The 27,672-nt window shown below is 37.5% G+C and overlaps 1 pseudogene; it reads right to left on the reverse strand.

Moving 5' to 3' along the window:
- Positions 1–13,012: 13,012 nt before the first annotated feature.
- Positions 13,013–17,727, reverse strand: LOC113104212 (uncharacterized protein K02A2.6-like; annotated as a pseudogene).
- Between the last annotated feature and the right edge of the window lie 9,945 nt (positions 17,728–27,672).

The raw sequence follows: 27,672 nt of genomic DNA on the forward strand, positions 1-27,672 counted from the left end.
TTTAAATAATTATTGTAGAAACGAGAATGATTTATATCATTTATAGAAATCTTTCAAAGAAAATATGTATTTTATGTATTTTACTGATAAAATGACCCTCACTTAATTAGAATAACAAGCTGAAGTATTGTGAAATACTGTATATTAAGAATAATTCATTTTAGGCTTTATGGACAGATACGTTTTGAGTGACTCTTGAAGGATCAGCACCACATCCTCTTTTACCACTGTTTAAAGAATTTATCTTACAGAACAGTTGCGAATGAATTTGGATAGCTTGAATGGTTTTGTCATGATGATTTTTTGAAATAACAGTAAAAAAGGAACCAGTAAACGTCTTTTATTCTTTTAAAGTGCAGCTTCTAAACACTTCAAAAAAGGTACACATAGAAGAAGGAAATATGCATAGTTTCATGACTATACAACACTATATGGATGATAGAAAATTTAAAAACTATCATACATCTGATGTCACTCTGTCCCTCTGTCACTGTGGGTAATGTGTGTGTGTGTCTGTGTTAGGTGTGTGTGCTGAGTTTGTGTGAATGTGTGGAGGAGGGGGATGGGCTAGGTGTCAGAGAGAGAGAGAGAGAGAGAGAGAGAAAGAGAGAGGGAGGGAGACTTAATCATCTCTTTAATCACCAGAATTATAGGTCAATAAAATTATTACAAAACACTAATAAATTATTAAGAGAGAGAGAGAGAGAGAGAGAGAGAGACAGGGAGAAACATCTCAGAGTTAACATCTCTTTAATCACCAGCAGAAAAAAAATCAGTAATTTTGTGTTGTTGTTTTTTTTTTTTTTTTTTTCATCATTACAGCTTAAAGTTGTAGTAGGTAACTTTTGACACTCTAGCGGTTAATAAACAGAACTGCTTGCGTCTTGCGGAAGAACATTGTAGCCGGAACTACTTCTCTCTGTTTATGTCTATGAAGAATCACAAAGGTACTTGGGTTACTTCACTGAAGCAATCTAAAATAGTCAGAATATAAACACTTATTATAGGTGTACTCTAGTGATTCAGGACAGGCTGAAAACACGGTTTGGAAAATGGATTCATGGTGTACTCACTTATTATGTACATTTGGTAAATCTTGAACACAAAAAAAAGTTATGGACCGTAGCTCTGATTGGTTGTTTCTTAACGGGAGCGGTGCATTTCTGCAAATGGCAATAGGACCACTGGGAGGAGCCAGAGAAGCTTGATTTTTTTTCACAAATTATCCATCTCATATACTACTGTCAGAACATAATGACAGGTTAACAAATATGTAAAAAAATATTTTTTTATAAAAGTTACCTACTGCAGCTTTAAGAAATATCTTAGGCCTCATCATTTTCTGTCAGTTTTAGGGACAAAAAAACTAGTACAAGTTGATTTGTAATCCTAAACCAGTTAATTTAATTAATTTACATAACACCTTAACTGGAAAAGAATTAAGAATTAAAGTGAAGAATTAGGTGTGAAACTATCAGGGAGCATTTAGTCTGCAGCGCCAACAATTTACAGAACTGCCACTTTCCTGGAGTCTCAGAATTACAATGTGTCAGGTTCTGAGAGATCTAAGATTCCAAAAAATGATTGAATTAGAATACCATGGAGTATTGTGAAATACTATATATTAAGACTTTATATATAGGCTTAATGAACAGATTAGAGTGACTCGTTAAGGACCAGCACCACCTCCTCTTGTCCGATGGTTTGAGGAATATATCTTCCAAAATCTGGGTTTAAGATTTAGGAGCTCATTTTTTAATCTTGCAGAATTTACTAAAAATGTATCTTCACATTAATTCCTAATTATTTTGCTATTGCAGTTCTTCTCAACCCGTTTTTTCTTCTTCTCCTTTTCTGACCTCATGACCCAGTCAGCATTTTTTGTACAATGGTCAAGTCTTAACTTATCCATTTCTGTATTGCATTTGTGCTTGATATTTCTCATGGGGATTTCATAATTTTCAACTTTTCAGTTTGATATAAAACTCTTTTTTAGCGCATTTCATCTGTAAAAGAAAACATGCCTAATAATTCTGCACACATGAATATAAGGAGTTTTTCTCTTCCAGCTTTCCTGGACTATTGTATAGCACTCATAAATGATTAAATAAAAAATAATGGTAGTTATTAAGATTGATATGGTTTGGAATTGGTAAAATGTACTTGGGAAAAAAATCACAATAAAACAATGTTTTAATGTTTAAGTTTGGAATATTAACTGACATGAATGAATGCTATATAAATATTGTTCATGTTAACATAATGTTTATAAATGAAATCTTATTGTAAAGTGTTACTAAAAAAATATTAATATATTGTTCTGTGAATGTGATTTTAAAGTCTAGATGATTCGGATTAACCCTTTAACTGCCATATCCTTTAAAACCTCACTGCCAGAGGGATATTGTGAATGCATGTGCCCGCTGGGCACAGTTTACCTGATGCCACCGGGGTGGCGATGGCATTGGTGGCTTGAGCCCGCCATCGCTGCTTGCAGCTATATTTATTCTTCTTCTTCTTCTTCTCCCGAATGAATCGCATTTTTGAGGGCTTTAACATGCTTAAAAAGTCATGAAACTTTGCACACGCGTCAAACCTGGTGAAAATTTTCGTCTGATATAGGATTCAGAAGAGGGTGTGGCAAAATGGCTCGACAGCGCCACCTATACCAAGAAAATCAACAGCCTTCCAGCTATGTTTCACGTACATGCACGAAAATTGGCACACATATGTAACACACCAATACCTACAAAAAAGACTCTTGGAGCGAAATTCAAAACCCAACAGAATGTCGGTTATTTTTTATATTATGAGCATATTTTGTGTAATTTTGGTCATTTCCATGTGTTGTATTTTAACGAACTCCTCCTAGAGAGTTCTTCAAATCAACACCAAATTTGGTATGCCTAATCTAAAGGCCTTTGCGATGTTAAATTGCGAAGATCTTGAATTTTCGTTGAAGGGCGTGTCCGTGGCGGCCTGGCGAATTTCGATGATTCGCCATGAAAAATGAAGTTGCTATAACTCTGACATACAATGACCAATTTGCCCCAAACTACACATGTTTGATGAGACTCCAAACCTGAACAGATTGACATGCCCATATTCAGTTATAGTCATAGCGCCACCTATTGGCAACAGGAAGTGACATATTTTACGCTGCGACGAACTACTCCTAGAAATTTTATGACATCAATGTCTTTTTTGTGGTCAGTCTAATCTAAAGGCCTGTGCGATGTTCAGTTGTGAAGATCTTGAGTTTTCATTAAAAGGCTTGTTCATGGCGCCGCGACGAAGTTCGATGTCTCGCCATGGGAATAAAAGATGTTATAACTCAGGCATAAAATGTCCAATCTTCACCAAACTTCACATGTGTGATAAGAGTCCTGGCCTGAACAGATCTGCCGGCCAATATTCCACCGGGTGTGGCAGAATGGCTCTATAGCGCCACCTATACACTTTCAACGGAGTGCGCCTCGAGCTATGTTCCACGTACATGTACAAAAATTGGTACACACATGTAACACTCCAATACCTACAAAAAAGTCTCATGGTACGAAATCCGGATCCCAACAGGAAGTCGGTTATTTTGAATTTTCCCTTCAAAATTGGTGTTGTTTTTGCCATTTTCAGGGGTTGTACTTTAACGAACTCCTCCTAGAGATTTATTCATATCAACACCAAACTTGGTCAGTGTAATCTAAAGCCATTTGCGATGTTAAATTGCGAAGGACTTGAGGTTTCGTTAAAGGGCGTGTTCATGGCGGCCTGACAAATTTCGATGTTTCGCCATGAAAAAGGAAGTTGCTGTAACTCAGACATACAATGTCCAATCTTCCCCAAACTTCACATGTTGGATGAGACTCTTGACCTGAACAGATCTACATGCCCATATTCAGTTATAGTCATAGCGCCACCAGTTGGCAACAGGAAGTGTCATATTTTACGCTGTGACAAACTACTCATAGAAATAGTATGACATCAATGTCTTTTTTGTGGTCAGTCTAATCTAAAGGCCTGTGCGATTTTAAATTGTGAAGATCTTGAGTTTTCGTTAAAAGGCGTGTCCATGGCGCCATGACAAAGTTCGATGTCTCGCCATGGGAATAAAACATGTTATAACTCAGGCATAAAATATCCGATCTTCCCCAAACTTCACATGTTTGAAAAGAGTACTGACCTGCACACATCTGGAGGCTAATATTCCATTGGGTGTGGCAAAATGGCTCGATAGCGCCACCTATACATTTTCAATGGAGTGCACCTCGAGCTACATGTCATGTACATGTATGAAAATCTGTAAACATATGTAACACACCAATAGCTACAAAAAAGTCTCTTGGTACGAAATCCGAATCCCAAAAGGAAGTCGGTTATTTCTAATTTTCCCTGCAAAGTTGGTGTTGTTTTTGTCATTTTCAGGGGTTGTATTTTAACGAACTCCTCCTAGAGATTTATTCAGATCAACACCAAACTTGATCAGTGTAATCTAAAGCCCTTTGCGATGTTAAATTGCGAAGGAATTGAGGTTTTGTTAAAGGGCGTGTCCATGGCGGCCTGACAAATTTAGATGATTCGCCATGAAAAATGATGGTGCTATAACTCAGACATACAATGTCCAATCTGCCCCAAACTTCACATGTTTGATAAGACTCTTGACCTGAACAGATCTACATGCCAATATTCAGTTATAGTCATAGCGCCACCTATTGGGAACAGGAAGTGACACATTTTACACTGTGACAATCTACTCCTAGAAATTTTATGACATCAATGTCTTTTTTGTGGTCAGTCTAATCTAAAGACCTGTGTGATGTTTAGTTGTGAAGATCTTGAGTTTTTGTTAAAAGGCGTGTCCATGGCGCCATGACGAATTTCGATGTCTCGCCATGGGAATAAAAGATTTTATAACTCAGGCATAAAATGTCCGATCTTGCCCAAACTTCACATGTGTGATAAGGGTCCTGGCTTGAACACATCTGAAGGCCAATATTCCATTCCATTTACTAAAGCCACTCGCTGCCGGTGAGCCCGGGTGCGAGGGCCCGTTCATCGCTGCTTGCAGCTTTAATTATTCTTCTTCTTCTTCTTCTCCCGAATGAATCGCATTTTTGAGGGCTTTAACATGCTCAAAAAGTCATGAAACTTTGCACACGCGTCAAACCTGGTGAAAATTTTCGTCTAATATAGGATTCAGAAGAGGGTGTGGCAAAATGGCTCGACAGCGCCACCTATACCAAGAAAATCAACAGCCTTCCAGCTATGTTTCACGTACATGCACGAAAATTGGCACACATATGTAACATACCAAAACCTACAAAAAAGACTCTTGGAGCGAAATTCTAAACCCAGCAGGAAGTCGGTTATTTTTAATATTATGAGCATATTTTGTGTAATTTTGGTCATTTCCATGTGTTGTATTTTAACGAACTTCTCCTAGAGAGTTCTTCAAATCAACACCAAATTTGGTATGCCTAATCTAAAGGCCTTTGCGATGTTAAATTGCGAAGATCTTGAGTTTTCGTTAAAGGGCGTGTCCGTGGCGGCCTGGCGAATTTCGATGATTCGCCATGAAAAATGAAGTTGCTATAACTCACACATACAATGTCCAATCTGCCCCAAACTTCACATGTTTGATGAAACTACGAACCTGAACAGATTGACATGCCCATATTCAGTTATAGTCATAGCGCCACCTATTGGCAACAGGAAGTGACATATTTTACGCTGCGACAAACTACTCCTAGAAATTTTATGACATCAATGTCTTTTTTGTGGTCAGTCTAATCTAAAGGCCTGTGCCATGTTCAGTTGTGAAGATCTTGAGTTTTCGTTAAAAGGCGTGTCCACGGCACCATGGCGAAGTTCGATGTCTCGCCATGTGAATAAAAGATGTTATAACTCAGGCATAAAATATCCGATCTTCCCCAAACTTCACATGTGTGATAAGAGTCCTGGCCTGAACAGATCTGCAGGCCAACATTCCACCGAGTGTGGCAGAATGGCTCTATAGCGCCACCTATACACTTTAAACGGAGTGCGCCTCGAGCTATGTTTCATGTACATGTACAAAAATTGGTACACACATGTAACACTCCAATACCTACAAAAAAGTCTCTTGGTACGAAATCCGGATCCCAACAGGAAGTCGGTTATTTTGAATTTTCCCTTCAAAATTGGTGTTGTTTTTGCCATTTTCAGGGGTTGTACTTTAACAAACTCCTCCTAGAGATTTATTCAGATCAACACCAAACTTGGTCAGTGTAATCTTAAGCCTTTTGCGATCTTAAATTGCGAAGATCTTGAGGTTTCGTTAAAGGGCGTGTCCATGGCAGCCTGACAAATTTCGATGTTTTGCCATGAAATAGGATGTTGTTGTAACTCAGGCATAAAATGTCCAATCCTCCCCAAACCTCACATGTTCGATAAAAGTCCTGCCCTGAACACATCTGAAGGCCAATATTCCATTATAATGATAGCGCCACCTGCTGGCAACAGGAAGATTGGCACATATATGGAATAAACATTGATAAATTCTACTTATATTTATGAGTTTAAAACGCATATTTCTCACCGTTCACCTATTAACTAAAGCCACTCGCTGTCGGTGAGCCCGGGTGCGAGGGCCCGTTCATCGCTGCTTGCAGCTTTAATTATTATTATACTTCTCCAAAATGAATCGCATTTTTGAGGGCCTAAACATACTCAAAAAGTCATGGAACTTTGCACATACCTCAGAACTGGCGAAAATTTACATCTGATATGGGTTTCAGAAGTGGGTGTGGCAAAATGGCTCGACAGCGCCACCTATAGACGTTCAACGGTGTGCGCCTCGAGCTATGTTTCACGTACATGTACAAAAATCGGTACACACATGTAACTCACCAATATCTACAAAAAAGTCTCTGGTACGAAATCCGAATCCCAACAGGAAGTCAGTTAGTTTGAATTTTCCCTGCAAAATTGGTGTTGTTTTTGCCATTTTCAGGGGTTGTACTTTAACAAACTCCTCTTAGAGATTTATTCAGATCAACACCAAACTTGGTCAGTGTAATCTAAAGCCATTTGCGATGTTAAATTGCGAAGGACTTGAGGTTTCGTTAAAGGGCGTGTCCATGGCGGCCTGCCAAATTTCAATGTTTCACCATAAAAAAGGAAGTTGCTGTAACTCAGACATACAATATCCAATCTGCCCCAAACTTCACATGTTGGATGAGACTCTTGACCTGAACAGATCTACATGCCCATATTCAGTTATAGTCATAGCGCCACCTATTGGCAACAGGAAGTGACATATTTTACACTGTGACAGACTATTCCTAGAAATTTTTGACATCAATGTCTTTTTTGTGGTCAGTCTCATCTAAAGACCTGTGTGATGTTTAGTTGTGAAGATCTTGAGTTTTTGTTAAAATGCGTGTCCATGGCGCCGTGACGAAGTTCGATGTCTCGTCATGGGAATAAAAGATGTTATAACTCAGGCATAAAGTGTCCGATCTTGCCCAAACTTCACATGTGTGATAAGGGTCCTGGCCTGAACAGATCTGAAGGCCAATATTCCATTGGGTGTGGCAAAATGGCTCGATAGCGCCACCTATAAACTTTCAACGGAGTGCATATGCACATTCAATGGAGTGCGCCTCAAGCTATTTTTCAAGTACATGTACAAAAATCGGTACACACATGTAACACACCAATACCTACAAAAATGTCCCATGTTACGAAATCCGAATCCCATCAGCAAGTCGGTTATTTAGAATTTTCTCTGCAAAATTGGCGTTGTTTTTGCCATTTTCAGGGGTTATACTTTAACAAACTACTCCTAGAGATATATTCAGATCAACACCAAACTTGATCAGTTAAATCTAAAGGCTTTTGCGATGTTAAATTGCGAAGATTTTGAGGTTTCGTTAAAGGGCGTGTCCATGGCGGCCTGACAAATTTTGATGTTTCGCCATGAAAAAGGAAGTTGCTGTTACTCAGACTTACAATGTCCAATCTGCTCCAAACTTCACATGTTAGATAGGACTTCTGCCCTTAACAGATCTACATGCCCATATTCAGTTATAGTCATAGCGCCACCTGCTGGCAACAGGAAGTGACATGTTGTATGCTGTGACAAACTACTCCAAGAATTTTTTTGAGATTAATGTATTTTTTGTAGTCAGTCTAATCTAAAGGCCTGTGCAATGTTTACTTGTGGAGATCTTAAGTTTTTGTTAAAGGGCATGTCCATGGCGTCATGACAAATTTTGATGTCTCGCCACAGCAAGAGAAGTTGTTGTAACTCAGGCATAATTTGTCCGAACTTCCCCAAACTTCACATGTTCGATAAGAGTCCTGCCCTGAACACATCTGAAGGACAATATTCAATTATAATGATAGCACCACCTGCTGGCAACACAAAGATTGGCACAAATATGGAGTAAACTTTGATATATTCCACTTATATTTATGAGTTTAAATGCATGCTTCTCACCGTTCACCTATTTACTGAAGCCACTCGCTGCCGGTGAGCCCGTGTGCGAGGGCCCGTTCATCGCTGCTTGCAGCTTTAATTAGGGCCCGAGCACCGAGGTGCGAGGACCCTCTTGTATCTGCTTTGTTCATTATTATTATTATTAGGGCCCGAGCACCGAGGTGCGAAGACCCTCTTGTATCTGCTTTGTTTATTATTATTATTATTAGGGCCCGAGCACCGATGGTGCGAGGACCCTCTTGGAATTGCTCCGTTTATTATTATTATTATTCCGCTTCTCCAAAATGATTGAATTTTTGAGGACCTTAACATGCACGAAAAGTCATGAAACTTTGCACACACCTCTGAACTGGCGAAAATTTACGTCTGATATGGGTTTCAGAAGTGGGTGTGGCAAAATGGCTCGACAGCGCCACCTATAGATGTTCAAAGGTGTGCGCCTCGAGCTATATTTCACGTACATGCATGAAAATTGGCACACACATGTAACACACCAATACCTACAAAAAAGACTCTTGGACCAAAATTCTAAACCCAACAGGATGTCGGTTATTTTTAATTTTATGAGGAAATTTTGTGTCATTTTTGTCATTTCCATGCGTTGTATTTTAACGAACTCCTCCTAGAGATTTATTCAGATCAACACCAAATTTTGTATCGCTAATATAAAGGCCTTTGCGATGTTAAATTGCGAAGATTTTGAGTTTTCGTTAATAGGCGTGTCCGTGGCGGCCTGGCGAATTTCGTTGATTCGCCATAAAAAATTAAGTTGCTATAACGCAGACATACAATGTCCAATGTGCCCAATATTTCACATGTTTAATAAGACTCCTGGCCTGAACTTATTTACATGCCCATATTCAGTTATAGTCATAGCGCCACCTATTGGCAACAGGAAGTGACATTTTACGCTGTGACGAACTACTCCTAGAAATTTTTTGACATCAATGTCTTTTTTGTGGTCAGTCTAATCTAAAGGCCTGTGCGATGTTCAGTTGTGAAGATCTAGAGATTCGTTAAAAGGAGTGTCCACGGCACCATGGCGAAGTTCGATGTCTCGCCATGGGAATAAAAGATGTTATAATTCAGGCATAAAATGTCCGATCTTCCCCAAACTTCACATGTGTGATAAGAGTCCTGGCCTGAACACATCTGAAGGCCAATATTCCATCGGGTGTGGCAAAATGGCTCTATAACACCACCTACACACTTTTAACAGAGTGCGCCTCGAGCTATGTTTCACGAACATGTACAAAAATCGGTACACACATGTAACACACCAATACCTACAAAAAAGTCTCTTGGTACGAAATCCGATTCCCAACAGGAAGTTGGTTATTTAGAATTTTCTCTGCGAAATTGGCGTTGTTTTTGCCATTTTCAGGGGTTGTACTTTAACGAACTCCTCCTAGAGATTTATTCAGATCAACACCAAACTTGGTCAGTTAAATCTTAAGGCCTTTGCGATGTTAAATTGCGAAGATCTTGAGGTTTCGTTAAAGGGCGTGTCCATGGCGGCCTGACAAATTTCGATGTTTTGCCATGAAAAAGCAAGTTGCTGTAACTCAGACATACAATGTCCAATCTGCCCCAAACTTCACATGTTAGATAAGTCTTCGGCCCTTAACAGATCTACATGCCCATATTCAGTTATAGTCATAGCGCCACCTGCTGGCAACAGGAAGTGACATGTTTTACGCTGCGACAAACTATTCCTAGAAATCTTTTGACATTAATGTATTTTTGTGGTCAGTCTAATCTAAAGGCCTGTGCAATGTTAAATTGTGGAGATCTTGAGTTTTTGTTAAAGGGCGTGTCCATAATGCCAAGACAAAATTTGATGTCTCGCCACAGCAAGAGAAGTTGTGGTAACTCAGGCATAAAATGTTCAATCTTCCCCAAACTTCAAATGTTCGATAAGAGTCCTGCCCTGAACACATATGAAGGCCAATAATCCATTATAATGATAGCGCCACCTGCTGGCAACACAAAGATTGGCACATATATGGAATAAACATTGATATATTCTACATATATTTATGAGTTTAAACACATATTTCTCACCGTTCACCTATTTACTAAAGCCACTCGTTGCCGGTGAGCCCGGGTGCGAGGGCCTGTTCATCGCTGCTTGCAGCTTTAATTAGGGCTCAAGCCTGGAGGGCGAGAGCCCTATTGTTTTCCTTAGGATTATTTGTTATTATTATTATTATTATTATTTTTCTTCAAGGTTTCGGGGGCTTTTGGGGTCCTTAACATGCTCGAAAACTCTTGAAAATTGGCACACAGATTGAAACCTGCGGCCATTAGGGCCGGGCAGAGACTGATACACGGGCGTGGCACAGGGGCTCTACAGCGCCCCCTGGAATGAGGGCCATATATCATACATACTTGCACGTAGACACATGAAACTCGGTACACATGTAGATCTCATTAAACCAAACAACTTTCGTACTGCATGTCATAGGCTCCGCCCAACAGGAAGTTGGCTATTTAAGGTTTAGTATTCATATTTTTCGTCAAAGTTGTGGGGGCTTTGAGGTCCCTAACATACTCAAAAACTCTTGAAAATTTGCACACACTTTGGAATCTTTGCCCTTTAGGAGCCTGCAGAGGCTGTGACCCGGGCGTGCCACAGGGGCTCTACGGCGCCCCCTGGAACACAGTCAGAAATGTTGATGTATAGCTCACACATACTTGCACATATTCATATGAAACTCAGTACACATATAGATCTCATTGTGCCGAACAATTTTCGTATTGCATGTCATTGGGCTCCGCCCAACAGGAAGTCAGCTATTTAGAGTTATGTAAAAAGCGCATGCTCTGGAATTTGATATACTTGTCATAGGATTTTTACCCGATTGCCACCAAACTCAACATGATCTCAAGACATTGGGGATGAAAAATTGCCAGGGGATTTTTGATATCTCGAACAGCTTGCTCGTGGCGAGGCGTTGAAATTATGGCGAGAAATGAGAAACAGGAAGTGTCTAATACCATCCACATACATTTCCTGATTTTAATCAAACTTCATCAGATTAATCGTTGTATGATGTCGATCGCATATATGTGACTATTAGGAGTCAAAGTTATAGCGCCACCAACTGGCAGCAGGAAGTGTGTCATTTTCAAAATGCTTTGAATTCAGCATCTTAATTTTACTCGATTTGCTTCAAACTTCATCAGAATAATGTTAAAACACAGCCAAAATGAATCTGCTGGGGGTATATTGATATCTAAAAATATTGTTGCCGTGGCAACATGTCAAACTGGAATACTTCTCAGGTGATTTTGAGGCATATAACAGGCTTAGAATTTCATCAAACTCAGACCACATATCAGTATTAATGATAACTAGACACTGGCAAAAGTTCATAAGAGGGCGTGGAAGAGGCACTCTATAGCGCCACCTTTTGTCAAAAGTGGGGGGGTTAGTTTTAGCTACAGACACCAAACTCGGTACATAAATTGTTCTTATCAAGACGGACAACTTTCTAATTCACAGTCATCAGCTACGACCAACAGGAAGTCGGCTATTTTGATTTGAATGTGGATTTTTTTTACATTTAGCTGTGAATAAATGCATACTGCTCAGCGGAGAGTAACACTATACACACCAAACTTTGTCTACATGATGCCAAAACATTGAGGAACTTAAATTGCCAAAGGATTTTGGATAGCTTGAATGGTTTTGATGTCGTGATTTTTTTAAATGACAGTAAAAAGGGAATTATTAATTGTCCTGCATTTTTAAATTCCAAACACTTCAAAACCTTTTTTCATACAGAAAAAAAGTCATTCTGAGTAAATATGGATAGTTTCACGACTTTACAACACTGTATGGGTAACAGAAAATTAAAAAACTGTCAGACATCTCATCTCAGTCTGTCCCTCTGTTTGAGTATTATGTGCTGAGACTTACATTGTCTGAGAGAAAATGCGCCCCTACAGGTGCAATTCCTGAAAGGGAAATTCGACTGAAAGGGAGGAGACTCTCTTTTAGTTTCATTTTTAAATCGGTTAAAATACAAATAAATACTTAGATTTAATTCGCACTGACAAGCTAAACCAACATATATGATTATTACCGGGTCAGGGCTCATTAATAATTGATGTGTGGTCAGTGATACGTGAGAAACACGAGAGATAAATCACCGCTCTGAGCAGGAGCGTGTGGAATGATGAGCTCAGAAAAAAACGAGTTTATTCTTGTTTTATAGCTTTTAAAATTAAAATATTAAAGCGATATCACACAATTCACCAATTAGAACACACCAGGAGCTAAATTCAGATGTTTTTGAACTGTTTGTGTGAAAATGAAATATTTGCAGCTGCCTATCTGAAATCACCGCCTCCGATCAGCGCGTACAGAGTTGAAAACAAACGAATTTATTCTTGTTTAAGAGCTTTTTCAAATAAAATATTGCCATAAATGCACACAATACACCCATTATAACACAAGAGCTAAATGCAGGTGTTTGTGACCCGTTTAAGTGTTGTGATATCGTCCATATAAATCACCACCACATGTATTGAGTTGAAGTTAATACTTTACTTTCTGTTTGCAGCAGTTACAGCAACATACATCAAACACTGCTTCCACCTGGCACCTCTTCTTCCACCCCATTCGTGCCACGATAGAACCCAACAACTTAGATATACAGATGACACCTAGTGGTTACTCCAGGATACTACATCCCCTCCTCCTTAAGCTATCAATTGTTATTATTATTATTTTTTCAATACTATTACCACCAATATCACCAACTAAATACTAATAACATTATTTACAAATATAACACTGTATAACAATCACATTCTTTTTTTTTTTTTTTTTTTTTTTTTACAAACACGTTAACAACTACCACTTAGATTGCATTGATTGTCTTTTACTGACTTGACTTATGTAACATAGTCTTTCAAGTAAGCTGGAGATCGTCTCTCTCTTGCAGACCTTCTCAGATTCGTAGGTTGGTTAATTTCTTTTTCTACAACAGCCAATTCTAGTGATTGTTCTTTCTCAAGGGCAGACATCTCCTGATCTGCAGGTGTTTTGACAACATCCGCACAAGGCAATGCAGAAGTGTCACCATCCTGTTCACTCTCTGCGGGTAGTATAATCTCCAGCATCTCATCTGTACTACGATTTCTTATTTGATCCGCATGTCTTTTCACTGTTTGTCCATGCCCCAGAGCAGTCTTATATGAAAGAGGTCCTGTACAACCTTCCACCACTGCAGGAATCCATTTAGGTCCACCAGCATAGTTCCTCACGTACACTGAATCTCCAACTTCGAAGTTTGCAACTGTTGTCATGGCCTTCTTTTTGTTTCTGCTGTTTTTTTCAAAACTTTGAACTTCACATCAGGAATAAGTAAGTCAAATGCGGATCTCAACTTCCGTGACATTAACATTTGAGCAGGTGATAACCCAGTTGTTGCATGGGGAGTGATTCTATAATTAAATAAGAATCTTGCTACTCTTGTCTCCACAGTGTCACCTTTCATCTTTTTCATCCCCTCCTTGAAAGTTTGAACAGCATGTTCCGCTAGGCCGTTTGAAGAAGGATGATACGGAGCTGAAGTTACATGTTGAATACCATTTCTCTCCATGAAAGTTTCAAACTCATTACTGGTAAAACATGTTCCATTGTCTGATACTAACATTTTAGGTAATCCATGTGTACTGAAACACATTCTCAATTTTTCAATTGTAATTTGGGAAGTGGCCTGCATCACAGGATAAACTTCCATCCACTTAGAATGAGAATCTACCAGAATTAGGAACATTCTTCCTAAAAAGGGCCCTGCGTAGTCTACATGAAGTCTTTCCCAGGGTGAGCCTGGCCACTCCCACGGGTGCAAAGGAGCTTGAGCAGGTGCCTTTCTGAAACTTTGACACACCTCACATTTCTGAACCACTCTCTCTACATCCTGGTCCATTCCAGGCCACCACATGTATGATCGGGCCAATCCTTTCATTCTGGACATGCCGGAATGAGTCTGATGTAACTGTTTCAACACAGCCCCTCTACCCTGCGATGGTATGACAATTCTCGCTCCCCAAATCACACATCCATCTTTTACACTGAGAGCATCTCTCCTGTGATGGTACGGTAACACATGTGGCTCTACTTTCTCAGGCCAACCCTTTAAGAGGTACTCATGTACCATTGCGAGTGTTATGTCGTGTGATGTCCACTTCAGAACCTGTGCTGCACTCACAGGCGAACCGTCCATTAAATCCATCATCAGCACTTGATCATTAGTGTCATCAGGTTCTCCCTCACCTGGCACTGGAAGTCTACTCAGCGCATCAGCATTTTGGTGGTACTTTCCTGGCTTGTAAACAATGTTATACTGATATGCTTGTAACATCACAGCCCACCTTTGCACTCTGGGTGAACCCATTTGAGGAACTGCTTTTGTTTCATTAAACAAATGGATCAAATGCTTATGAACAGTGCAAATTGTAAATGCACGACCATACAAATACTTGTGGAATCTATGGATGCCAAAAATCACAGCCAAGCCTTCTTTGTCCAGTTGTGAATAACGTTTCTCCGCTGGCGTTAATGTCCGAGACATGAACCCAAGAGGTTTCTCCACCCTTTCTCCTTTTATACGCTGCGAGAGCACTGCACCAACCCCATAGGGTGAAGCATCACAAGCCAAAGTTAGTTCTGAATCTGATGAATAATGAGCTAGCACCTCTGCTGATTTTAGTAGAGCTTTAGATTTTATAAAAGCTTCTTGCTGTTGCTTTTTCCACATCCACTGAACATCTTTTCTCAGCAGCAGATGTAGGGGGGCCAGCAGCGTTGCCAGATTTGGCAGGAACTTGTTATAATAGTTAAGCAGTCCCAGGTATGCTTTAAGCTCTGTGACATTCCTTGGTTCTGGTGCTTCTTCAATGGCTTTCACTTTACTTCCCAAAGGATGTAGACCCTGTGCATCTACTCTGTGGCCTAAATATTCCACCTCATCTGCCAGGAACACACATTTTACTCTTTTCAGTCGCAAACCAGCTTCTTCCAGTCTCGACAGCACTTCATCCAGTGTCTTCAAGTGACTTTCTTGGTTTACGCCCGTCACCAATATATCATCCAGATAAACAACTAATCCAGGAATACCTTGCAACAATCCCTCCATTGTTCTCTGAAAGATAGCAGGAGCTGAAGCCACTCCAAAGGGTAAACGATTATATGTGAATAACCCTTTCTGTGTATTCACTGTCAAGTATTTCTTGGAGCTTTCATCCATGATAATTTGTTTGTATGCATGACTCATGTCCAATTTTGTGAACTGCTTTCCTCCATCCAATAGAGCAAAAAGATCTTCCACCCTAGGTATTGGATACTGTTCCAATGTTGACACTCTATTGACTGTGAGTTTGTAGTCACCGCATAATCTTATACTGCCATCTGATTTCAAGATAGGAACAACAGGAGCTGCCCACTCTGAATACTTAACAGGTGATATGATCTTGTCCCGTAGCAGTCGATTAATCTCTTCCTCCACCTTTGTTTGCAGGGCATAAGGCACAGATCTAGGTCTAAAGAACCGTGGTGTGGCATCAGTCGGCACGTGAAGAATAGCAGCAGTACCCCTTAATGTCCCAAGCTCCTCTTTGAATACTTCCTCATGCTTGGATAGCACCTGTTGTAATGTCATCACCTCTGACTGTATCAGCTTTATCTCACTCCATGGCAGTTGAATTTCTTCAAGCCAGGCTCTGCCTAGTAAGCATGGTCCTGTTCCTTTCACTATGACAAGTGGCATTTTCTTTTCCTGCTGCTGGTATTTTACTTGTACATCAGCCACACCCACTATCTCTACTTGCTCTCCTGTATAAGTTCTCAACTTGATTTTTGTACGTCTCAGTTTGGGAGCTTCTGAATGTTTCCAGATATCCTTGTACATTCCCTCATTCATAAGACTGACACTACACCCTGTATCAATCTCAAAGTTTACCAGTCTGCCATTAACATGCAACTCCGCATTGATGGGTTTCACTTTCTTCAATGCATCAGTTTTTACACATGCCAAAGTGAATGTTTCTTCAGATTCATCACTCTCATTATTTTCACTTACATTGAATGCCCGATACGGACGCACACCTTTTCCCCCTTTTTCCGTTGTCGCGTGTCCACTCTGTTGGCTTTTGTTGCGACAGGCTCTGGCGATATGTCCAATTTTCCTGCACACGTAACATTTATCATTCTTAAATCTACATTCGTTAGCTTTGTGGTTTTTTCCGCAGCATCTGTGACACTCTCTACTTTCTTTTTGTTCACCAGATTCCCCTCTTTTCCAGTGATCCGGTTTCCTTTCTTTAAACATGATGCTGTAACATGCCTGTACCCCGGATTTATTTTGTAAATCGAGCACATTTTTGCTTGCGGCTTCAGTAGCTACTGCAATTTTAAAAGCAGTCTCAAATGTCAGATTTGCTTCTGAAAGCAACCGTCTCTGAATCCGATCATCATCTATGCCACAAACAAGACGATCCCTCAGCATTTGATCTAAAGTTGCTCCGTAATTACAATCTTGTGCTAAACAACGCAACTCAGCTACATACTCTGTCACAGTCTCTGTCGGCTTCTTCGTTCTTGAATCAAATTTAAATCTCTGTACAATCTCACTTGGCTTAGGATTGAAATGATTTTTTAACATCGTTATCAGTGGCTGATAAGTCTTTTCACTTGGTTTCGTAGGGCTCAGAAGATTTCGCATCACACTGTACGTTTGTGGTCCCACAACACTTATGAGAATAGCTCTTTGCTTACCCTCATCTTCGATTCCATTAGCCACGAAAAATTGCTCCACTATTTCCGAATACTCTTCCCATGTTTGAACTTTTGCATCAAATGCTGCTAGTGAGCCAATAGTTCCTGTAGCCATGGTCAATCAAGCTTCTTCTCCCCCTCAACACAGTTATCCGCACTCTGCTCCCTTTCACAATTTCAATCTGTTGTCAACACAAGCTTTCCGCTTCATCCTCGTCGCCAAAATGTGATATCGTCCATATAAATCACCACCACATGTACTGAGTTGAAGTTAATACTTTACTTTCTGTTTGCAGCAGTTACAGCAACATACATCAAACACTGCTTCCACCTGGCACCTCTTCTTCCACCCCATTCGTGCCACGATAGAACCCAACAACTTAGATATACAGATGACACCTAGTGGTTACTCCAGGATACTACAAGTGTACAAGACTATTTGAAAGCGCGACTGGCACAATATCTCTCGAGCTGCAGGATTCTGCCTTTCGTCGTACGAACGAACACATCACGGACAAGATTATTTCAAAATACATAATAGCTTGGCAAATATAAATGAAAACAGCCACGTGGACATAAACTGTTGAGAAATAAATCTGAAGTAGATCTACTGGATTTGAATATTAAGTGACCGCATATATACCAGCTGCTTCTGTCTTCAATTTTAATCTACATATAAAAAAGGAAACTCATTCATCTTGGCTGCTTTTTAATGTGTGTACGTATTTATTTATTTATTTATTTATTATTTTGCTCTAACAAGAATTAATCTATATTTAATTAAATCAATTACATTTTATTTTACATTTGATTTGTCCATTTCTGCATCTAAACGCCTAAAAACCTAAAACATGCTCTATTATACTATTATTAGCAATTTCTTTATCGTCCAATTTATCTGGTGTACACACTTTCATTTTCATAATAAATTTGCTTGTTAGATTTTACACAGTTACAGTGGTCTATAATAAATATTAACAGGTTTTATTCAAGCTGTTTAGAATGATTGCAGTAGGCTAATTTTTTTAAATGTAAATCCAAAAAAATAAATAAATAAAAAACATTGGAAAACAATAACTGTTGTACTTTTTCATACATTTTGTATAATTTCATAGTTTATGCTTTATAGTTATAAAAACAAATAAATTTAGCCACTCACATTGAAATCTTAGGCCTTATCCTTTTCTGACAGTTTTAGGGATTTTTTAAAATACAAAAAAAACTTATTTGTGCTGCAAATAATAATTTCAGACTCATTTGATACTGACCTCTGACATCCTGTGACATGATATTTATTTGAATTTACATAATCTCATGGATGTAACAGTAAATCTGTTCAGCTCACAGATCAAGACTAAGCTGTAATGCAAGCAGAACTTTCACAAATGCTTGTAGGTCAATAAAATCATTACTAAACAAAAATCATTTAAGGATTTGATAACACTGTAAAATAATGTCTAATTTGTTAACATTAGCAAATGCATTAATAACACTTTGTAACAACTGCACTCATTAGTAAATAGTCAGTTCATGCTTTATAAAGCCTTGTCCCAACATTAATAGTCATTAGTAAGCAGTTTATAAATACAGCTATAAATAGCTTGGTTTATAAGCACATTTATTAAAAAGGAGAGTAAAGGGTCGGTTATCTTCCTATGAAAAATAAAAAAATAAAAATAAACAAACAACAACACAGATTGACACAGAACTCAGAAATTTTATTGTGGATTTATGATAAAATCAGCCTGTAAATGAATTCTTACTCCTCCAAGAAGACACAATTAGTTCACACCAAACTTTTTTAACATGAAGCCAATATACTGAAGATGTTAAATTGCGAATGGGTTTAGGATTCCTTAAATGGTGTGGCCATAGCGATTTATTAAAGTAACATAAAAAAATACAATAGTTATTTTACGATATCTTTAAAATTTTTCATTTCAACTCTTCATAATTTTTATATATGTAGAAGTCATCATTTGAAGGAAGCACAGTAAGTTTCATAGCTTTATCATTTTCAAGAGCCAGCATAAAATTAAAACTATCATAACTTATAAATCAAGCTTGCAATTCTTAGTACCAATAATGGCCACCAGATGGAGCTATAGGATTACTTTTAAATAATTATTGTAGAAACGAGTATAATTTAAATCATTTATAGAAATCTTTCAAAGAAAAATAATATGAATTTTATGTATTTACTGATAAAATGACCCTCACTTAATTAGAATAACAAGCTGAAGTATTGTGAACTGTATATTAAGAAATAATTCTTTATAGGCTTTATGGACAGATAAGTTTTGAGTGACTCTTGAAGGTTCAGCCCCACATCCTCTTTTACCACTGTTTAAAGAATTTATCTTACAGAACAGGTGCGAATGAATTTTGGATAGCTTGAATGGTTTTGTCGTGGTGATTTATTGAAATAACAGTAAAAAAGTAACCAGTAAATGTCTTTTTATTTTTTTTAAAGTGCAGCTTCTAAACACTTCAAAAAAATGTACACATAGAAGACAAGTCATTCTGAGGAAATATGCATAGTTTCATGACTATACAACACTATATGGATGATAGAAAATTAAAAAACTATCAAACATCTGATGTAACTCTGTCCCTCTGTCACTGTGGGTAATGTGTGTGTGTGTGTGTAAGTGAATTAGGTGTGAAACTATCAGGGAGCATTTAGTCTCCAGCGCCAACATTTTACAGAACTGCCACTTTCCTGGAGTCTCCAGAATTACTCTGTGTCAGGTTCTGAGAGATCTAAGATTCAAAAAAATGATTTAATTAGAATACCATGAAGTATTGTGAAATACTATATATTAAGACTTTATATATAGGCTTTATGAACAGATTAGAGTGACTCGTGAAGGACCAGCACCACCTCCTCTTGTCCGATGGTTTGAGGAATATATCTTCCAGAATCCGGGATTAAGATTTAGGAGCTCTTTTTTATTCCACCTCCTTTCCTGAAAGTCTGTCTTGCAGAATTGACTAAAAATTAATCTTCACATTAATTCCTAATTATTTTGCAATTCTTTTTGTCAGTTCTTCTTGACCTGTTTTTTTCTTCTTCTTTTCTGACCTCATGACCCAGTCAGCATTTTTTGTACAATGGCCAAGTCTTAACTTATCAATTTCTGTATTGCATTTGTGTTTGATATTTCTCACAGGCTTTACAGAGTTAAAACTCTTTTTTTAGCGCATTTCATCTGTAAAAGAAAACATGCCCAATAATTCTGCACACATGAATATAAGGAGTTTTTCTCTTCCAGCTTTCCTGGACTATTGTATAGCACTCATAAATGATTAAATAAAAAATAATGGTAGTTATTAAGATTGATATGGTTTGGAATTGGTAAAATGTGCTTGGAAAAAAATCACAATAAAACAATGTTTTAATGTTTAAGTTTGGAAAATTAACTGACATGAATGAATGCTATATAAATATTGTTCATGTTAACATAATGTTTAGAAATGAAATATTATTGTAAAGTGTCACTAAAGTTATATATATTGTTCTGTGAATGTGATTTTAAAGTCTTGATGATTCGGATTAACCCTTTAACTGCCATATCCTTTAAAACCTCACTGCCAGAGGGATATTGTGAATGCATGTGCCCGCTGGGCACAGTTTACCTGATGCCACCGGGGTGGCGAATGCATTGGTGGCTTGAGCCCGCCATCGCTGCTTGCAGCTATATTTATTATTTTTTTTTTATTTATTTTTTTTCTAACGTTACGGGGGCTTTTGGGGCCCTTAACATGCTTAAAAAGTCTTGAAAATTGGCACACACATTGGAACCTGCGGCCATTAGGGCCGGGCAGAGACTGATACACGGGCGTGGCACAGGGGCTCTACAGCGCCCCCTGGAATATGGAAGGCCATATATCATACATACTTGTACGTAGACGTACGAAACTCGGTACACATATAGAACTCATCAATACAAACAACTTTCATATTGCATATCATAGGCTCCGCCCAACAGGAAGTTGGCTATTTAGGGTTTATTATTCATATTTGTCGTCAAAGTTGTGGGGGCTTTTGGAGTCCTTAACATACTCAAAAACTCTTGAAAATTTGCACACACCTTTGGATCTGTGGCCTTTAGGAGCCTGCAGAGATTGGGACCCGGGCGTGGCACAGGGGCTCTACGGCGCCCCTGGAACACAGTCATAAATATTGATGTATAGCTCACACATACTTGCACGTATTAATATGAAACTCAGTACACATATAGATCTCATCGTGCCGAACAACTTGCGTATTGCATGTCATAGGCTCCGCCCAACAGGAAGTCAGCTATTTAGAGTTATGTAAAAAGCGCATGCTCTGGAATTTGATATACTTGTCATAGGTTTTTTACTCGATTGCCACCAAACTCTGTCAACATGATCTCAAGACATTGGGGATGAAAAATTGCCAGGGGATTTTTGATATCTCGAACGGTTTGCTCGTGGCGAGGCTTTGAATTTATGGCGAGAATTGAGAAACAGGAAGTGTCTAATACCATCCACATACATTTCCTAATTTTAATCAAACTTCATCAGATTATTCATTGTATGATGTCGATCGCATATATGTGACTATTAGGAGTCAAAGTTATAGCGCCACCAACTGGCAGCAGGAAGTGTGTCATTTTCAAAATGCTTTGAATTCAGCATCTTATTTTTACTCGATTTGCTTCAAACTTCATCAGAATAATGTTAAAACACAGCCGATATGAATCTGCTGGGGGAAATTGGATATCTAAAAATATTGTTGCCGTGGCAACATGTCAAACTGGAATACTTCTCAGGTGATTTTGAGGCAAATAACATGCTTAGAATTTCATCAAACTCAGAACACATATCAGTATTAGTGACAGCTAGACACTGGCAAAAGTTCATAAGAGGGCGTGGAAGAGGCACTCTATAGCGCCACCTTTTGTCAAAAGTGGGGGGTTAGTTTTAGCTACAGACACCAAACTCAGTACAAAAATTGTTCTTATCAAGACGGACAACTTTTTAATTCACAGTCATCAGCTACGACCAACAGGAAGTCGGCTATTTTGATTTGAATGTGGATTGTTTTTTACATTTAGCTGTGAATTAATGCATACTGCTCAGAGGAGAGTAACACTATACACACCAAACTTTGTCTACATGTTGAAAAAACATTGAGGAACTTAAATTGTGAATGGGTTTTGGATAGCTTGGATGGTTTTGTCGTGGTGATTTTTTTAAATGACAGTAAAGATGGAATTATTAATTTTCCTGCATTTTTAAATTCCAAACAATTCAAAACCTTTTTTCATACAGAAAAAAAAGTTATTCTGAGTAAATATGCATAGTTTCATGACTTTACAACACTGTATGGATAACAGAAAATTAAAAAACTGTCAGACATGTCATCTCACTCTGTCCCTCTGTTTGAGTGTGTGTGCTTAGACTTCCATTGTCTGAGAGAAATAGCGCCCCTACAGGTGCAGTTACCGGACTAAAAAAGGGAGGAGACTGTCTTTTGGTTTCACTTTTAAATCGGTTAAAATACAAATAAATACTTGGATTTAATTCACACTGACAAGCTAAACCAACATATATGATTATTATCAGGTCAGGGCTCATTAATAATTGATGTGTGGTCAGTGATACGTGAGAAACACGAGAGATGAATCACCGCTCTGAGCAGGAGCGTGTGGAATGATGAGCTCAGAAAAAACGAGTTTATTCTTGTTTTATAGCTATTAAAAATAAAGTATTGCAGCGATATCACACAATTCACCAATTAGAGCACACCAAGAGCTAAATTAAGATGTTTTTGAACTGTTTGTGTGAAAATGAAATATTCGCGGCTGCCTATCTGAAATCACTGCCTCCGATCAGCGCGCACAGTGTCACAAGTTCAAAACTAACGAATTTATTCTTGTTTAAGAGCTTTTTAAAATAAGTTATTGCCATAAATGCACACAATACATCCATTATAACACAACACGAGCTAAATGCAGGTGTTTGTGACCCGTTTAAGTGTGCAAGACTATTTGAAAACGCGACTGGCAGAATAACATATATCTCTCTCGAGCTGCAGGATTCTGCCTTTCGTCTTAAGAACGAACACATCACGGACAAGATTATTTCAAAATACATAATAGCTTGTTTAATATAAACAAAAACAGCCACGTGAACATAAACTGTTGAGAAATAAATCTGAAGTGGATCTACTGGATTTTAATATTAAGTGACCGCATATACCAGCTGCTTCTGTCTTCAATTTTAATCTATCTAAAAAATTAAACTCATTCATCTTGGCTGCTTTTTTAATGTGTGTACGTATTTATTTATTATTTTGCTCTAACAAGACTTAATCTATATTTAATTTAATCAATTACATTTTATTTTACATTTGATTTGTCCATTTCTGCATTTAAACGCCTAAAAACCTAAAACATGCCTTATTATACTATTGTTAGCAATTTCTTTATCGTCCAATTTATCTGGTGTACAAGCTTTTATTTTCATAATAAACTCGTTTGTTAGATTATACACAGTTATAGTGGTCTATAATAAATATTGACAGGTTTTATTCAAGCTGTTTAGAATGATTTCCGAAGGCTAATTTTTTTAAATGTAAATCCAAAAAAAAAAAAAAAAAAAATAATAATTTAATTAAATAAAAACATTGGAAAATAATAACTTGTACTTTTTTATACATTTAGTATAGTTTCATAGTTTATGCATTATAGTTATAAAAACAAATACATTTAGCCAGTCGCATAGAAATCTTGGGCCTTATCCTTTTCTGACAGTTTTAGGGATTTTTAAAAATCCTAAAAAACCTTATTTGTGCTGCAAATAATAATTACAAACTAATTGATACTGACCTCTGACATCCTGTGACATGATATTTATTTGAATTTACATAATCTCATGGATGTAACAGTAAATCTGTTCAGCTCACAGATCAAGATAAGCTGTAATGCAAGCAACTTTCACAAATGCTTGTAGGTCAATAAAATCATTACAAAACACTTAAATCATTTAAGGGATTTGATAACACTGTAAAATAATGTCTAATTTGTTAACATTAGCAAATGCATTGATAACACTTTATAATAACTGCACTCATTAGTAAATAGTTAGTTCATGCTTCATAAAGCCTTGTCCCAATATTAATAGTCAGTAGTAGGCAGTTTATAAATACAGCTATAAATAGCTCATTTATTAAAAAGGAGAGTAAAGGGTCAGTTATCTTCCTATGAAAAATAAAAAAATAAAAATAAACAAACAACAACACAGATTAATACAGAACTCAGAAATGTTATTGTGGATTTATGATAAAATCAGCCTGTAAATGAATTCATTCTCCTCCAAGAAGACACAAGTAGTCCACACCAAACTTTTTTAACATGAAGCCATATACTGAAGATGTTAAATTGCGAATGGGTTTAGGATACCTTAAATGGTGTGGCCATAGAGATTTATTAAAGTAACACAAAAAAATACAATAGTTATTTTACTATATCTTTAAAATTTTTAATTCCAACTCTTCATAATTTTTTATATACTTAGAAGTCATCATTTGAAGGAAGCACAGTAAGTTTCATAGCTTTATCATTTTCAAGAGCCAGCATAAAATTAAAACTATAACATATAAATCAAGCTTGCAATTCTTAGTACCAATAATGGCCACCAGATGGAGCTATATGATTACTTTTAAATAATTATTGTAGAAACAAGTATGATTTAAATCATTTATAGAAATCTTTCAAAGAAAAATAATATGAATTTTATGTATTTTACTGATAAAATGACCCTCACTTAATTAGAATAACAAGCTGAAGTATTGTGAACTGTATATTAAGAATAATTCTTTATAGGCTTTATGGACAGATACGTTTTGAGTGACTCTTGAAGGTTTAGCACCACATCCTCTTTTACCACTGTTTAAAGAATGTATCTTACATAACAGGTGTGGATGAATTTTGAATGGCTTGAATGGTTTTGTCGTGGTGATTTTTTTAAATAACAGTAAAAAAGTAACCAGTAAATGTCTTTTATTTTTTTAAGTGCAGCTTCTTAACACTTCAAAAAAATGTACACATAGAAGACAAGTCATTCTGGGGAAATATGCATAGTTTCATGACTATACAACACTATATGGATGATAGAAAATTAAAAAACTATCATACATCTGATGTAACTCTGTCCCTCTGTCACTGTGGGTAATGTGTGTGTGTGTGTGTGTGTGTGTGTGTGTGTGTGTGTGTGTGTTAAGTGAATTAGGTGTGAAACTATCAGGGAGCATTTAGTCTCCAGCGCCAACATTTTACAGAACTGGCACTTTCCTGGAGTCTCAGAATTACAATGTGTCAGGTTCTGAGAGATCTAAGATTCCAAAAAAATGATTTAATTAGAATACCATGAAGTATTGTGAAATACTATATATAAAGACTTTATATATAGGCTTTATGAATAGATTAGAGTGACTCGTGAAGGACCAGCACCACCTCCTCTTGTCCGATGGTTTGAGGAATATATTTTCCTGAATCCGGGATTAAGATTTAGGAGCTCATTTTTATTCCACCTCCTTTCCTGAAAGTCTGTCTTGCAGAATTGACTAAAAAAATTCCTAATTATTTTGCAATTATTTTTGTCAGTTCTTCTTGACCTGTTTTTTTTTCTTCTTCTTTTCGGACCTCATGACCCAGTCAGCATTTTTGTACAATGGTCAAGTCTTAACTAATCCATTTTTGTATTGCATTTGTGTTTGATATTTCTCATGGTTATTTCATAATATTCGACTTTGAGTTAAAACAGTTTGAGTTAAAACTCTTTTTTAGCGCATTTCATCTGTAAAAGAAAACATGCCTAATAATTCTGCACACATGAATATAAGGAGTTTTTCTCTTCCAGCTTTCCTGGACTATTGTATAGCACTCATAAATGATTAAATAAAAAATAATGGTAGTTATTAAGATTGATATGGTTTGGAATTGGTAAAATGTGCTTGGAAAAAATCACAATAAAACAATGTTTTAATGTTTAAGTTTGGAATATTAACTGACATGAATGAATGCTATATAAATATTGTTCATGTTAACATAATGTTTTTAAATGTAATCTTATTGTAAAGTGTTACTAAATATATATATATATATATATATATATATATATATATATATATATATATATATATATATATTATATATATATATATATATATATATTATATATATATATTGTTCTGTGAATGTGATTTTAAAGTCTAGATGATTCGGATTAACCCTTTAACCGCCATATCCTTTAAAACCTCACTGCCAGAGGGATATTGTGAATGCATGTGCCCGCTGGACACAGTTTACCTGATGCCACTGGGGGTGGCGATGGCATTCGTGGCTTGAGCCCGCCATCGCTGCTTGCAGCTATATTTATTATTATTAGGGCCCGAGCACCGAAGGTGTGAGGACCCTATTGTATCTGCTTCGTTTATTAGGGCCCGAGCACCGAAGGTGTGAGGACCCTATTGTATCTGCTTCGTTTATTAGGGCCCGAGCACCGAGGTGCGAGGACCCTCTTGTATCTGCTTTGTTTTTTATTCTTCTTCTTCTTCTTCTTCTTCTCCCGAATGAATCGCATTTTTGAGGGCTTTAACATGCTCAAAAAGTCATGAAACTTTGCACACTCGTCAAACCTGGTGAAAATTTTCGTCTGATATAGGATTCAGAAGAGGGTGTGGCAAAATGGCTCGACAGCGCCACCTATACCAAGAAAATCAACAGCCTTCCAGCTATGTTTTCACGTACATGCACGAAAATTGGCACACATATGTAACACACCAATACCTACAAAAAAGACTCTTGGAGCGAAATTCTAAACCCAACAGGAAGTCGGTTATTTTTAATATTATGAGCATATTTTGTGTAATTTTGGTCATTTCCATGTGTTGTATTTTAACGAACTCCTCCTAGAGAGTTCTTCCAAATCAACACCAAATTTGGTATGCCTAATCTAAAGGCCTTTGCGATGTTAAATTGCGAAGATCCTGACTTTTTGTTGAAGGGCGTGTCCGTGGCGGCCTGGCGAATTTCGATGATTCGCCATGAAAAATGAAGTTGCTATAACTCACACATACAATGACCAATCTGCCCCAAACTTCACATGTTTGATGAGACTCCGAACCTGAACAGATTGACATGCCCATATTCAGTTATAGTCATAGCGCCACCTATTGGCAACAGGAAGTGACATATTTTACACTGCGACGAACTACTCCTAGAAATTTTATGACATCAATGTCTTTTTTGTGGTCAGTCTAATCTAAAGGCCCTGTGCGATGTTCAGTTGTGAAGATCTTGAGTTTTCGTTAAAAGGCTTGTTCATGGCGCCGCGACGAAGTTCGATGTCTCGCCATGGGAATAAA

Source organism: Carassius auratus, unplaced genomic scaffold (genome assembly GCF_003368295.1).
Source record: "Carassius auratus strain Wakin unplaced genomic scaffold, ASM336829v1 scaf_tig00217945, whole genome shotgun sequence".
NCBI lineage: Eukaryota > Metazoa > Chordata > Actinopteri > Cypriniformes > Cyprinidae > Carassius > Carassius auratus.